Source organism: Physeter macrocephalus, chromosome 20, assembly GCF_002837175.3.
Source record: "Physeter macrocephalus isolate SW-GA chromosome 20, ASM283717v5, whole genome shotgun sequence".
Lineage (NCBI taxonomy): Eukaryota > Metazoa > Chordata > Mammalia > Artiodactyla > Physeteridae > Physeter > Physeter macrocephalus.
In genome coordinates, this window is record NC_041233.1 from 2,737,758 (window position 1) to 2,751,763 (window position 14,006).

The following is a 14,006-nucleotide window of genomic DNA, read 5'->3' on the forward strand; positions in this document are numbered from 1 at the left end:
GCACAGGCTCCGGACGCGCAGGCCCAGCGGCCATGGCTCATGGGCCCAGCCGCTCCGCGGCACGTGGGATCCTCCCAGACAGGGGCGCGAACCCGGTTCCCCTGCATCGGCAGGCGGACGCGCAACCACCGCGCCACCAGGGAAGCCCCAGGAGTCCAGTTTTGAACGCGCTGAGACTTAGGGTTCACGAGCATGCTGGTAGGAAGACAGTCCCTGCTCCTGAAGAACTTACAGTCCAGAGGAATGGAAAGGAAAACTAATCATTTCAACACAACCAAACAATTAAAATGACCAGACTAGGCACTGAGCATTATTCCACTGGGGGAAGTTGGGATCAGGGAAAGCTTCTTGATAAATGGGTCTTGAAAGAAGAATACAAATTAGCTAGGCAAAGAGGAGAGGGAGAACATTCCAGGAAAAGAAAAAGTCACAAATGAAGACAAGGAACAGCACGGTGTTAGGAGCTCAGGCATGTGCTGTGTGTAAACTGCAAGCAGGGGGAGCCCAAAGTGTGAGCACGAGGCTGGACACATGCAAAGCCCCTTCCTGGAAGGTGAGTGCTCTTTGATAATTAACTTGATTTTATCTGGTGGGTAATAGGGAGCCACCGAAGAGTTCTGAGCTAGGAAGTGATACAATCAGCTCTGAGTTTTCATTCACTTGAGTAGGTGACAGAGTAGCACCAAAGTATAGCTGCAAAGTAATGAGTCTGCTTTTCTTACTGGAGCTGGCAAACAGCTAGCTGTTTCCTCTTTTGGGTCACTCTATAGAGGAAAAAATGTTGGGTTTTGGTTTTTTTTTCCTTTGGCTGTGCTGGGTCTTCGTTGCTGCGCACAGGCTTTCTCTAGTTGCGGCGAGAGGGGGCTACTCTTCGTTGTGGTGCGCAGGCTTCTCATTGCGGTGGCTTTTCTTGTTGTGGAGCACGGGCTCTAGGCGCACGGGCTTCAGTAGCTGTGGCATGTGGGCTCCGTAGTTGTGGCTCGCGGGCTGCTCTAGAGCGCAGGCTCAGTAGTTGTGGTGCGTGGGCTTAGTTGCTCCGCGGCATGTGGGATCTTCCTGGACCAGGGCTCGAACCCGTGTCCCCTGCATTGGCAGGCGGATTCTTAACCACCGCGCCACCAGGGGAGTCCCTGGGTTATTTTTTCTGTTTTATTTTGTTTTGCGATTCCAAATCCTGTGGGTTTTTTTTTTTAATTGTAGTTGATTTACAATGTTGTGCCACTCTCTGCTGTACTGCAAAGTGACTCAGTTATACACGTATAGACATTCTTTTTTTATATTCTTTTCCATAATGGTTTATCAAAATGCTTGTTTTTTATTTTTAATTTTCTTGATGTAGAATCAATGCAACAGTAACAACAAAAGTCAGATTTTTAAAAATATTCCCAAAATGAATGGGCTCAAATGCAGTACTTAAAAGTTTAAACTCAGTCCTAGCCTCAATGCTTGGAGAGATTCAGTAGTCACTAAAATGCTTTTTTCATTTTAAGATTTAACAGACAAAGTCAGCACTCTTTCTGAGTTCATAAGAACATATAACTCATGGTCATAAAAACATATAACTCAAGACTCTTAAGAAATCAATAATTCTAATAACGAGCTGATTCTTTTTTTTTCCAATAATAATAGCACAACTCTCTTTGTAGGCAGAGAACCAAGCACTTCTGAAAAGCTTTTGTGGCGTGACTGACAGAGATTCAAGTTGCAGCATTTGTGAGAGGACAAGTTTACTGGGAGAGAACTCCAGTTTACAGGACTTGCATACAGTGCATCTCATTTCAGTCCTGCAACGGCTCCATGAGTCATGCAGGAAAGCGACTATCTACATTTTACAAATAAACCTATCTGGGCCTTGTTTTAAGTGCTGAAGGGTTTAATATGCCTCTCCGTACCACTGCACGGGAATGTAATCAATGTAAGAGCCAGATCTGGTCTTAGAACATAATTATGGCCCGGTTCAAATAAAGTTAACCTCTATTCTACTTTTATCACTTGGAGTGAGTTTAATGCTCTTTTAACGTTCTTTGCTTTTCACATCACCCTTAAGATACCTGCTTAACTATTTATAAATTGCCATATCTAGACACCTTTATAATACTTATTTTATGGGTTTTCCGATCAGATTTTGGACTCCTACAGGGCATGAACCAGGCTTTACTAATCTGTGCCAAACACAAGTGCTCAACTATGTGCTGAGTAAATCAATTAATGACTAAGGTGGGAGGTTGGGAATAATGTAAACAACTTTAATACATTTAAAATAGAAGTTGAGTTTTACCATCTATGCTAAAGGTTGACAGAGTATTATTAGGTCATAAGAAATAAATTTGAAGTTCAACGGCTTTCTACTTGCAAGGGATGACAAAAATAACATACACACCACACACACACACACACACACACACACGCAGGGTTACTAAATTAAGCCTACAGACTGGTTTTCATTCAGTACCATGTGACTTTATTTTGGCCCTAGGCGTCACTTATTTTTAAGAATGTTCAAGTGTACCTAGTGAGTGTTTTAGAAAAACAGTCTAAAAGGAATACAAGATTTCCATAACAACTATTAAGAACTCAAGTTCTCTAAACCCTTACGCCTAGTGCTTCCAGGCATATTGCCAGTAACCAAGTACTGACATCCAGGGTTTCCAACCCTTGTTCCCACTGGCCTCCAGAACAGGCATCTGTGCCACTCTGCTGCTTCTCCCCTATTCTTCAGAGCCACCTATTTCTTTGAGCTCCAGTTTTCTGCTGGCCCAGGTTAATCTTTATGTCACAATGTTGACTGAATCCTGTTAATAACAGATCTATCCAGCTCATCTGATCAACATCATTATGTGTAAATCTACTGTAGGCAGAATTTTACCAACTGTTATTCAATATTATCTCTACATACGCTGCTGACGAAAGAGGAAGTTTTGGTTTGGTTCTGGAGGGTGATGGGGCCCAGTGACTCCAACCAAAGTGACTGATGGGCTATGAGATGGGCCACTGCTATAAGGATGTGATTAATTTGCAGAGAATGTTGCAAGAAGTCTTAAGATGAGGCTCCACTTTTGTATACAATTTGAGAGAATTTTAAGTAAATTAATTATGAAGAACCAACCAGATACACCTTGAAAAAATTCTCATATATATTTGATTGATAAGATGGTGAAACATGAGCTGGACAAACTAACAGGCTGCTTCTCTATAAATCCCACATCTGGCCCCTGTCTGCCTAGAGATTCTATTCTGTGTTTAGCCTCTACCTAATCTACCTTTTCATCAATTTTTTTTTTTTTTGGTGTAAACATCTCATATCTTAAAAGGCTTTGCAGAGGACAGTACTGCAACAATACAAACTTTTCTTCTCCCAAACACTTAACATACAAACCAAACCACAATGGTTAAAATTACCTAACAGAATTTAAAACAAACAGCAGAAGTGTGAGAATAGTTTATATGATTCTCAAATGTTACTTCCCATTTCTCTACAACCCTTCCCTAAACTTAACTTCAATTACATTTATTTCTACCCAAATGTAGCCACTCAGCAACCTGACCACAAATTTTGATCATTATCAATGATCTTGAATCACAAAAATAGAAGAATCTATCAGTGTAACTTTTCTGAAGGGGAAGAGTTTAGATAAATGTATATAACAGGAAAACAACCACCATTTATTGAGGTATTACTACGTGCCAGTCACTGTGCCAAAAACTTTATACTCATTCTTTCATTTAATTCTCACAACTCCTCGGGGGGAAGAGTAAACTATAAAATGGGGGTAAGACAGTTTAGAGAACAGATATCTTAAAAAACAAAAAACTCCCCAAGTCTAGGAGTTTGGGTTGACCATAAACTTAAACCAGCCACTGTGTTACTAAAAAGCTACTGTGACCTTAAGCAACATTAAACAGTTCCTAGATTCTGCACTACTCAGGCCATATCTGAAGCCTGTATCCATTTCTGGGGACACGTTACAGGAAGCATACTGACAAGCTGGAGTATTATTAAGAAAAAAAAATGGCCAAACAACGTCCAGTAAGTAACAGTGGTAGACGTGAGTAGGTTTAGCATGGAGAAGACACATCCCCAGTGGACTGTCATCTCCAGAGTGCAGGGACCAAGTCAGATAAAACAGCACCCCATCTCACGTAGTGCTTTCCAGTTTGCAGAACGGCTTCTCCATCCCCAAAAGGCCACATGAAATAAAGGAAGGACACAGGGACTGCCCACACTGTATGTGCTGGGTCACTGGGGAGGTTATTTACCTTTGCTGTGCCTGATTTCTCTTGTCTGTAAAGTGAAAATAACAACGGTATACCTGACCTGCATGGCTAATAAGCTAGGACACAAAAAGTGCTTAAAACACAGCCTGGGAAACGGAGTGTTAGCCGTGTTAGCTACACCGACAGTTATGGGGCGTGGGAGAAGTCCCAAACCTTCAGAGCTGTCTCCTCATTTGAGAAATTAGAATTAGCACTATCTCACACGAGGATGTGAGCTAAACAAGACAACAAAGGAAAGAGTTCTGTACATCTTAATTCCTTTCTTCCTTCATGAACACCTTCATTATAATCTCTACAAAAGCCTACTATGCACCAGGCACCTTGCGAAGTATTGATATAATCTTTATTATCTCATTTAACCCTTACAACAGTTGTATAGAATGCTTATGTCCTCATTTTACGGACAAGGCCACTGAGATCTGGAATGGCTAACTTACCTGAGGCCGCGGAGCTAAGCTGCCAGCTAGACTGTGAACCCAGGTTTGCTGGACTCCACAGCCCAGTTCTGAGGCTCCACACTATGTGGCTTTTCATGCACATTCCCTCGTTTATCCATCTTGGCAGCTAGCAACATGCCTGATGAAATGTTTCTTTAATCAAATAAATGCATGCTAGCTGTGCTCCCCTTGGCAGAATTGTTCTGAGGAAAGAGGAGTGCAGAGCAGCAGAGGCAGAAACCCCCCATCCCTGCTGCATCTGCCGCTGAGTGGCGGAGCTCGGGGACCACGTTGTCTAGCCAGCTTTCTCTGGCTCTGAAACGAGGAACCTGGACTACATAACCTTCCAATCTAGCTCCAAGACTATACTTTCCATCTGGCAGTACTTCTGATAGAGCAGAAATTGAAAACAGAAACTCTAGAATTTTAAAACTGGAAGAGACCATAAAGGTCTGGCCCAAACTCTTCAGTTAAGAGATGCTCTAACTTGAGATCCAAAGGACAAAAATCTGGGTCTCCCAATTTCCAATCCTACACTGCTTCCTTTATAATGACATAGAGTAGACATTTCAAACTGACAGGATTAGAAGAAATATAACTGGCATTACAACGCACGTAATAACGGATGCCAAAATTAAACAGTACTTGGTAACTTTTATTGGTCTAAAAACTCAAACTTTATTAGTTAGCACAGAAAACTCACTGCTTAAAATAAACATCTCAAACGAGGACACATTAGGATATCGGCTCAGTTTTGCGAATATCCAATTCTAATAAATAAACGGGGTGACCTCAATAAATTACTCTGATGACAAAAGCCTTGCAGAAGCACTATTAGCTTTGTTTTGTTTTTTTGAAAAAAAAACGTTTACAGAAATACTGGGTAAGATTTTGAAACTACTGTTATAAAGGCTCAACCAAGATTAACAAAATTTTCATAATCTCTAGAGACACACTAAAATGCAACAATTCAACTAGAATTTTACATATTCAAGGATGGTATAAAAAGTCTTAGAAAAAAAGAAAGTGTTCTGTGGCTAAATATAAAAAGCCACTTGTGAGATTAAAATATAAAGCACAGGGAATTCCCTGGCAGTCCAGTGGTTAGGACTCCATGCTTTCAATGCCAAGGGCCTGGGTTCAATCCCAGGTTGGGGAACTAAGATGCCACAAGGCGCGCGGCATAGCCCAAATAAATAAATAAATAAATGGCACAAAACATTTTAAAAGGGGAAAAATGAGAATTTAATTTTTAAAATAACAAGGAATTTCCACTATAACATTTAAGGTAAATGTTAAGTCACATTAAGAAATGTTTATTAAAAGCATATTATATAGAACAAATGGTAACCTACGTCTGATTCACTATGCTCTAAACCGCTGTAACTCCCCAACTATAATAGACAAACTGTGAAAAATACAATGAAAAAAACACAAATAAAATGTTACGGCGGGTACTTCCCTGCTGGTGCAGTGGTTAAGAATCCGCCTGCCAGGCTTCCCTGGTGGCGCCAGTGGTTGAGAGTGCACCTGCCGATGCAGGGGACACGGGTTCGTGCCTCAGTCTGGGAAGATCCCACATGCCGCGGAGCGGCTGGGCCCGTGAGCCATGGCCGCTGAGCCTGTGCGTCTGGAGCACAGGCTCCGCAACAGGAGAGGCCACAACAGTGGCCGCACTGCAAAAAAAAAAAAAAAGAATCAGCCTGCCAATGCAGGGGACACAGGTTTGGTCCCTGGTCCGGGAAGATCCCACATGCCGCAGAGCAGCTGGGCCCATGCACCACAGCTGCTGAGCCTGCGCTCTGGAACCTGCAAGCCACAACTGCTGAGCCCGCGCGCCTGGAGCCCGTGCTCCGCAATGGGAGAGGCTGCCGCAATGAGAAGCCCGTGCACCGCAGCAAAGAGTAGCCCCTGCTTGCCACAACTAGAGAAAGCCTGTGCACAGCAACAAAGACCCAAAGCAGCCAAAGATAAAATAAATAAAATAAAAATAAATAAATAAAAGGCCCTTAAAAAAAAAGTTATGGTGGTATAGAAATGTTATGGTGGTATAGAGGAGATAAAGCAACTTACAGTATAATGGTTAAGTAAGTATATTAAGATTTGCAGCTGGCCAGCCTGGATTACAATTTCAGCTCTGCTACTTACTAGCTACATGTGGGGATACCAACAGTACAGCTGTCCCTCAGTATCCATGGGGATTTGTTCCTTGGATACCAAAATCCATGGATGCTCAAGTTCCTTATATAAAATAGCACAGTATTTGCAAATAACCTACACACATTCTCCATATATTTAAAATCATCTCTAGATTACTTATAATACCTAATACAATGTAAATGCTATGTGAATATAGCTGACCCTTGAACAGGGCTTAGGCGTACTGACCTGCCACGCAGCCAAACACCTGAGTATAACTTACAGTTGGCCCTCTGTATCTGAGGTTCCTTCGGATCTGTAGTTCCACATCCACAGATTCAACCAACTGCCGATAGTATAGTACTGCAGTATTTGCTAATGAAAAAAATGTGCATATAAGTGGACCTGTGTTGTTCAACTTGTGTTGTTTGAGGGTCAACTGTAGTTGTCAGCATTGCAGCAAATTCAAGTTTTGCTTTTTGGAACTTTCTGAATATTTTTTTCCAATATTTCTGATCCACAGTTGGTTGAATCCATGCATGCGGAATCCACGGATAAGGAGGGTGGACTGCATGTATCTCAAAGGACTACTGTGAGGATTAAAAAGAGAAGCATATAAAGGGCTAGCATTGCACGTGGTACCCAGTAAGCATCCAATTAATGTTGGCTATTATCATCATTCTTGGTACACTCCTCACACAGTCCCGGGGGGACTTCATCCCTGCCCATGTGTGGACATCTGCTTTGGTTTGCGCAGCATCCATTCCCCCTATTCTCATTCCAGCAGCCTCATTTCCGAGGGCAATGCTGATCTGTCATCCTCAGTGCCTATGTCTGGGTAAGGCTCACTCTTTACCCTCCAGGTTCAGCACATGGTTCAAGCCTGGCAGGAGATTGGTTCACAAATAAGCACACAGCCCAAGCCAATCAGAGCCAACGGGACTCGACTCAGGATTTTTGTCAGAGCCCCTGGTAAACAGAAGCTCTCTTTCTACGTATAGCTGACCCTTGAACAATGCCGGCGTTAGGGACAACAACCCCCCGAGCAATCAAAAATCCAAGTATGAATTATAGTCTGTCCTTTGTATACATAGTTCCTTCGTATCTGTGGGTCAGCATCTGGGGATTCCCCCAACAGCAGATCATGCTGTATTTACTTCGAAAAAAATCCTATAAGCGGACCCCCTGCAGTTCAAACCCCTGCTGTTCAAGGGTCAACTGTTTATCTCCAGGATGTAAGGCTGAAACTACTGGCGAGAGGAGAGGATGAAGAGAGCTTACAAGAGAATAACTAATATAGAAAACAAGGGCTGAGAGATCAAGTTTTGATGATACTGCCTGAGCCCTTGGTTCCAACTACGTGCCAGAAGGTCAATTACTAGAGCTATAGTTATGGGAAGCAATTAATTTCTTTTTTGGCTTGCTTAAGCCCATTTGAGGAAATTTTCATTTTCTTTTGTCATTTACACCTGAGAAGATCTAACACACCTGGTATCAATCACCTCCCAGAATGTAGTAGAAGGGCGTGGATTTGGCTCTACCACTCACTAGCTGTGTGATCATGGACAATCTGTGTAAGCCTACCTGATGAGAGGATAAATGTGATAATGCATATAAACTGCTCAGTCTTCTGCCTCACAGTGAGTAAACACTCGATAAGTAGAAGCTATTATTATACCATTGACTCCCAAATTGATCTTCACACTTGACCTCTCTTGAGTAGCATGTCTATATTACCAGTGGACTAACCATCTCCACCTAGATAGTCCCCTATCCAGCCTCAAATTTGACATTTCCAAATCTGATCTTATCCTGCCTCCACACTTCCCATCTAAGACAAAACAAAACCCTCACTGGAGATCAATTCCTCACTGATTAATAATGTACTCTAAGCAGTCTCTAAAACCAGAATTCTAGGAGTCATTCTAGACTGAGCCTTCTTCCCTGTTAGCCAATCAGTCACTAAGTCCTGATAAATCTCTACAGTCTGACAAAAACGAATTTTCCTCTTCCTGGTAGATAAGAACAAGGGCAGAACTCCTCCAAATCCAGGATGTGGACCTCATAGGCTTTCAAGAAGGCCTCCAAGCCTTCTACCCCTCCTTCTCATATTTCTCCTTGTGGCTTCATTTCTTTCTTTATCCAGGATAGAGTTTTTGTTAGCCCTTTTATTTTCTCCTTAACCTCACCCTGCAAACTAACAAATTTACACCCAAGCTACTCAGCACTGCTGGAAAAAGTTATTATCATGCAGACTAACACCTAAACAACTGAAAGTGGTCTCTGACCTCAGCCGGACCTTCAGAATTGCTTGGCAATTTCATCCTAGTCAATTTATCTGTACTCCTCAAAATGATTATTCCAAACCTCCATCACTCACCTCTTCCAGCCATTATTTCAGCTCCAACTCTTTAATTCAATAGATGGAGATGTTTCCTACTTCTCTGAGGTAATTAAGGCAATCAGGTAGAAACTTCTTCAACTTCTTATTCTCAGAATTCTTAATGTATCTAATCTATAGGCCTCATCACCTCACTTCCCCCAATCAGAACGGCTGGCGTGTACAAGATTATACAACACAGTGATGGAATAAACAAAAGGGGCATTCTTTCTCCTATGGAGGGATAATCCTGCCTATACAGTGCTTCTGAAATTTTAACACACATTTAATCACCTGGGAATCTTACTGAAAATCCATATTCTGATTCAGGAGGTCTGCAGTGGGACGTGAAATTCTGCGCTTCTTCCAGCAAACCAATGCTGCGGGTTTGCAGCAAGGTTTGGAAAAGCAGGATCTAGATTCCATCCTGTCTCATCTCCTCAGAGACCTTTCACTCTAAGTCAACATCTTTATCTGCCATATCTTCACATCTGTTTCTCTCTCAGCTGTTCCCTCCCCCAGCATGTAACATACCTGTCTTTTCTACTTTAAAATAAGCCCTTTCTCAGCTACCATCCAATCTTCTCGGCCACTTTGCTCCACAGGTAAGTTTCTATGAAGAACGGTTATGCCAATGGTTCCCAGACTTTCTTGGTTCACATAGTAATTAGTGTCAGTAATTTTTTCATGGCACTCCTAGGCCAAAAGAAATATCTGATTGTTCACTTCATTAAGTCGTATGGGCCAAACCGCTTAGCAAGTATTTAAATCCTAATAATTTAGCGTCTGTTGGGCACTGCATAACTTTTCAAACCTTGGAATCAGCCTCATTTCCTGTTTCACACTGATTTTTTGCAGTACTTACTTTTTAAAAAAAATCAGAGTAAGCACTGAAAACCCAGCTTCACAAAGGTATGACATCACCAGAAGGAATATAGTGACCTAATGGTGTGGTGTCCAGAGATGTTGCTGTATTTCCCTTGAAATTTAAAAAATATTCATGGCACCCCTGTGAGTTTGCTACAGTGCCCTGGGCTGCCTTAATGCACAATTTGATAACTGTGGGTGGTCTACGTAGTTCTCAGAATAGCAGCGTTCACACTGCTCGGAAGGCTGTTGGAAATGCAGAACCTTGGAATTCACCCCAGGCTTACTGATTCAGAATCTCTACTTTAACAAGATCTTCAAATGACTCCTAGATACCATTAAAGTTTGGGCAAAGTCCCAAACTATGCCTGCCCCACCTTTTAAATAAAAGCAATATATGTCTCAAGTTCTAATCCTAATTAACCCTCTCTGCTGTGTTTAATACTATTGATCTTCTTGCACCTCTATTCTTCCTTGGTTAAAACACCACTGTCTTTTGGTTTCCTTCTTTTTCTTTCAATATGCTTTCCTCCCATGCCCTTTCTCCACCAATGAAGAGTTTTCCTTCCCACAAGGCTTCTGTAATTAGCACTACTGATGCTATGCAAAATTCTTTCTCCAGGGGACGGCACTCAATCCTGTGGCTTCAGCTATGACCTATATGCTGACAACCATAGTCCAGATGGCTCTCTGCAGCCTTAGACCTATAAAACCAATTTCCACTTGTACATACACAGGCATATTAAACTCAACAATTCCAAAACAACTTATTTGCCTGTCATCCCTGGTCTTCAAGTTGCTGTTCTTCATATATTCTTTCCTTTACCAAGTGGCAACCTTGGTCAATTTCCCTAGAGAAGCTTAGAAATCATCCTTGACTTACCCTTCTCCACTTCCCTTGCCCTATACAATCAATCAGATCAAATATCCCTTGCTATGTATGCCTGGATCTCTACACCGCTAGTACTTCTATCTTAAAAGAGGTCCTTATCTTTTCCTTGGATTCCTAGCAACAGCCTCCTGACCCCTCTCCCTGCCTCCAGGACGGCCATGCCCTGCTCTAAACCATTCTCTGTACTCCATCCAAGTTAACTTTCTAAAATCAAAATCTGATGTCCCTGCCTTCCTCTAATCCTTCAATGGCTCCAAACGCCTAGCAGTGCTTTTCAAAGTTTTCCAGCAAATAGCAGAAGGGTCTGCAGATACAGATCTAAGAACCTCACTATAAACAAGACATTTCTTGCAAGACTCAGTTTTATCTTAAATAGTCATTTCAATTTTACATTCTATTCCATGGTTAGCCACTTATGTTATGGCAGATTCGAGCAGTTGTAACAGAGGCCACGTAGCCCACAAAGCCTCAAACAACTACTATCTGGCCCTTTGGGAAAAAGTCTGCTGACCCCTGCATTACACCATGAGTACTGTTAAGGCTAGGATTGTGTTTTTCTACTTGTCTTTACGTCCCCAGCACATGCCTAGAGAAAGTACTAAAAAATATTAACTTAAGGAATTAGAATGCTGCTAGGAAGAGCTCCAAGGGCTCATAAGGGAGCTCCAAGGGGCTCACATGTCCACCAGGTTGGTACAGAATGCCCCCAAGCCCTAAGGAAGATATACAGCATCCAACAGAGATTTTCTTCAGTAAAGGAACAAATCAACATCATGTGCTTCCTGGTAAGAGGCACTGAGAAGAACACAGCAACACCTGAGCGATATTCCTGACAAAGTCAAATAACCCTCATCTAATGGTTAAACAATGTCAGACAAACCCAAACTGAAGGACATTCTACAAAATAACTGGCCTGTACGCTTCAAAAATGTAGGTGTCATAAAACACAGGAGATCTGAGGAACTGGTTCAGATTAATGGAAACTTAGAAGATATGATAACTGAATGCAACGTATGATCCAAGATTTTCATTTGTTATAAAAGACATTATTGGAATAACTTGCCGTATCAGGATAAGATCTATATACTAGATAACAGAATTATCAGTGTTAATTTTCTGATTTTGATTATTGTGTGATTATATAAAACAATGTACTAAGGTAGCTAGTGGTAACGGGTGTCATGCTTGTAATTTATTTTCAAATATTTCAGAATACATATTGAGAGACAGGAAAAAAATGAAGCAAATGCACTAAAATGTTAACATTTGGGAAATCTGGATGCAGAGCATTCAGGAATTCTTTGTAATAATATTGCAACTTCTCTAGAAGTTGTAAATTTAAAAAAATTTTTTTAAGAAAAAAATAAAATAGAGATGTTCCTTCATCACTCAGTGAGATCAGAAAGGCTGAGATGAGATAGGAGAAATAGAATACTACTATACAGAGGTCAAAACAGGTTCTGAAGAAACTGCCACTAAGCCCATCAGACCTAAAGCTATTTTCCCAAAGAACTTCCATGTACCACTGCATCACTCACACATGCATCTAGAATGGCTAAGAAAGTGTCAGGAACTACCATTCAGAGCAACTGGTATGAGAATTAATATTTCTGGAACCTTGTAATTGCATCATATTTTTCTTCTCCAAATGGTGAGAAGAAAACCAAATACTTAAAACCAAAATACTTTAGATAAGAAGAGGAAAGCGGGGTGCTAGGAAAACTGTTCCACCTGGCAGTCAGTATTTTAAAAAGGGAATTATTTCAAGAAATACTATGTGAAGCGGTAATTTAGAAGGAAGAAAGAGAGGGAGGAAAATTAAAAACAATACACAGAGTGCTTACTCTAAAACCTTATCCAACAAAAGAACCATGAGATGCCCTAATAAAGCATGGCATGTCCGAAGAACAGGAGGTAGTTTCATTTGCTAGAATAAACAACGTATGATAAGGGAAATAAAGCTAACTCGAGGCAGATCTCAAATACTATGCTAAGGAATTCAGACTCATTTTTCAAGCTACAGAATGCCTGAAGTCATATAAGCAAGCATTGACAATAATCTGAGCTGCCATTTAGGACAGCAGTCAGCAAACCCTGACCTGTGGGCCAAAGCTAGCTCACCTCCTGTTTTTGTAAAGTTTTATTGGAACACAGCCATGCTCATTCATTTACACATTGCTATGGCTGCCTTCCCGTTACAACAGCAGAGTTCAGTAACGACAACAAAGAATGTTGGATCTCCAAAGCCTAAAACATTTAGCCCTTTGGGAAAAATCTACTAACCGCCCCCCCCCCACTTTAGGAAGATGAATATAAAGTTGAATGTAAAGGACAGACTAGGGAGAACAAGGAATACTGGAAGCAGGGAGATGACATTCATGGCTTAAGGAAAAAACACACAAAAAAAGACAGTGGGAACTGAAAGCCAAAGATGGGTCTTTGAGCCTCAATGTTGGTGAGAATGGAACCCATGCTGAGAGAGGAAGCAGAGACGGACTGAAAGACAGCATGAATCAACCCAATGCTAAGGTACCATGGCTGGGAGGATGTCAAGAACAAGGATTAAAAAATGGAACACACAATAAAGAGCAAGTTTCAGAGGGAAGATGATAGAGGATTAATTTGATATCAGATATGAAAACTCTAAAATATCAGTAAGAAATAGAGAAAGCGCACCTTAACAGGGAGAGAAGAAAATGCAACTTGGGAAACAGAACTAAGAATCAACAGTTCGGGACTTCCCCGGTGACCCAGTGGATAAGAAGCCACCTGCCAATGCAGAGGACATGGGTTCAATCCCTGGTCCCGCTAGAGCCCGCAAGCCACAACTACTGAGCTCGCGTGCCACAATTACTGAAGCCCGCGCACCTAGAGCCCGTGCTCCACAACAAGAGAAGCCACTGCAATGAGAAGCCCACGCACCGCAACGAAGAGTAGCCCTTGCTCACCGCAACTAAAGAAAGCCCGCGCGGCAACAAAGACCCAACGCAGCCTAAAATAAATACATGAATAAAAT

The 14,006-nt window shown here is 41.7% G+C and overlaps 1 protein-coding gene and 1 long non-coding RNA gene across 8 annotated transcripts in view; one reads left to right on the top strand and one right to left on the bottom strand.

Moving 5' to 3' along the window:
* LOC114484626 (uncharacterized) overlaps positions 1-3,472 on the top strand; it is a 6,446-nt gene extending 2,974 nt beyond the window's left edge. Inside the window, exon 3 of the long non-coding RNA XR_003677757.2 lies at positions 1,647-3,472. This is a non-coding gene — a long non-coding RNA (uncharacterized lncRNA). The remainder of the gene's footprint in view (positions 1-1,646) is intronic.
* EGLN1 (egl-9 family hypoxia inducible factor 1) overlaps positions 1-14,006 on the bottom strand; it is a 56,845-nt gene that overhangs the window by 22,636 nt on the left and 20,203 nt on the right. The gene's annotated exons all lie outside the window — the stretch shown is intronic.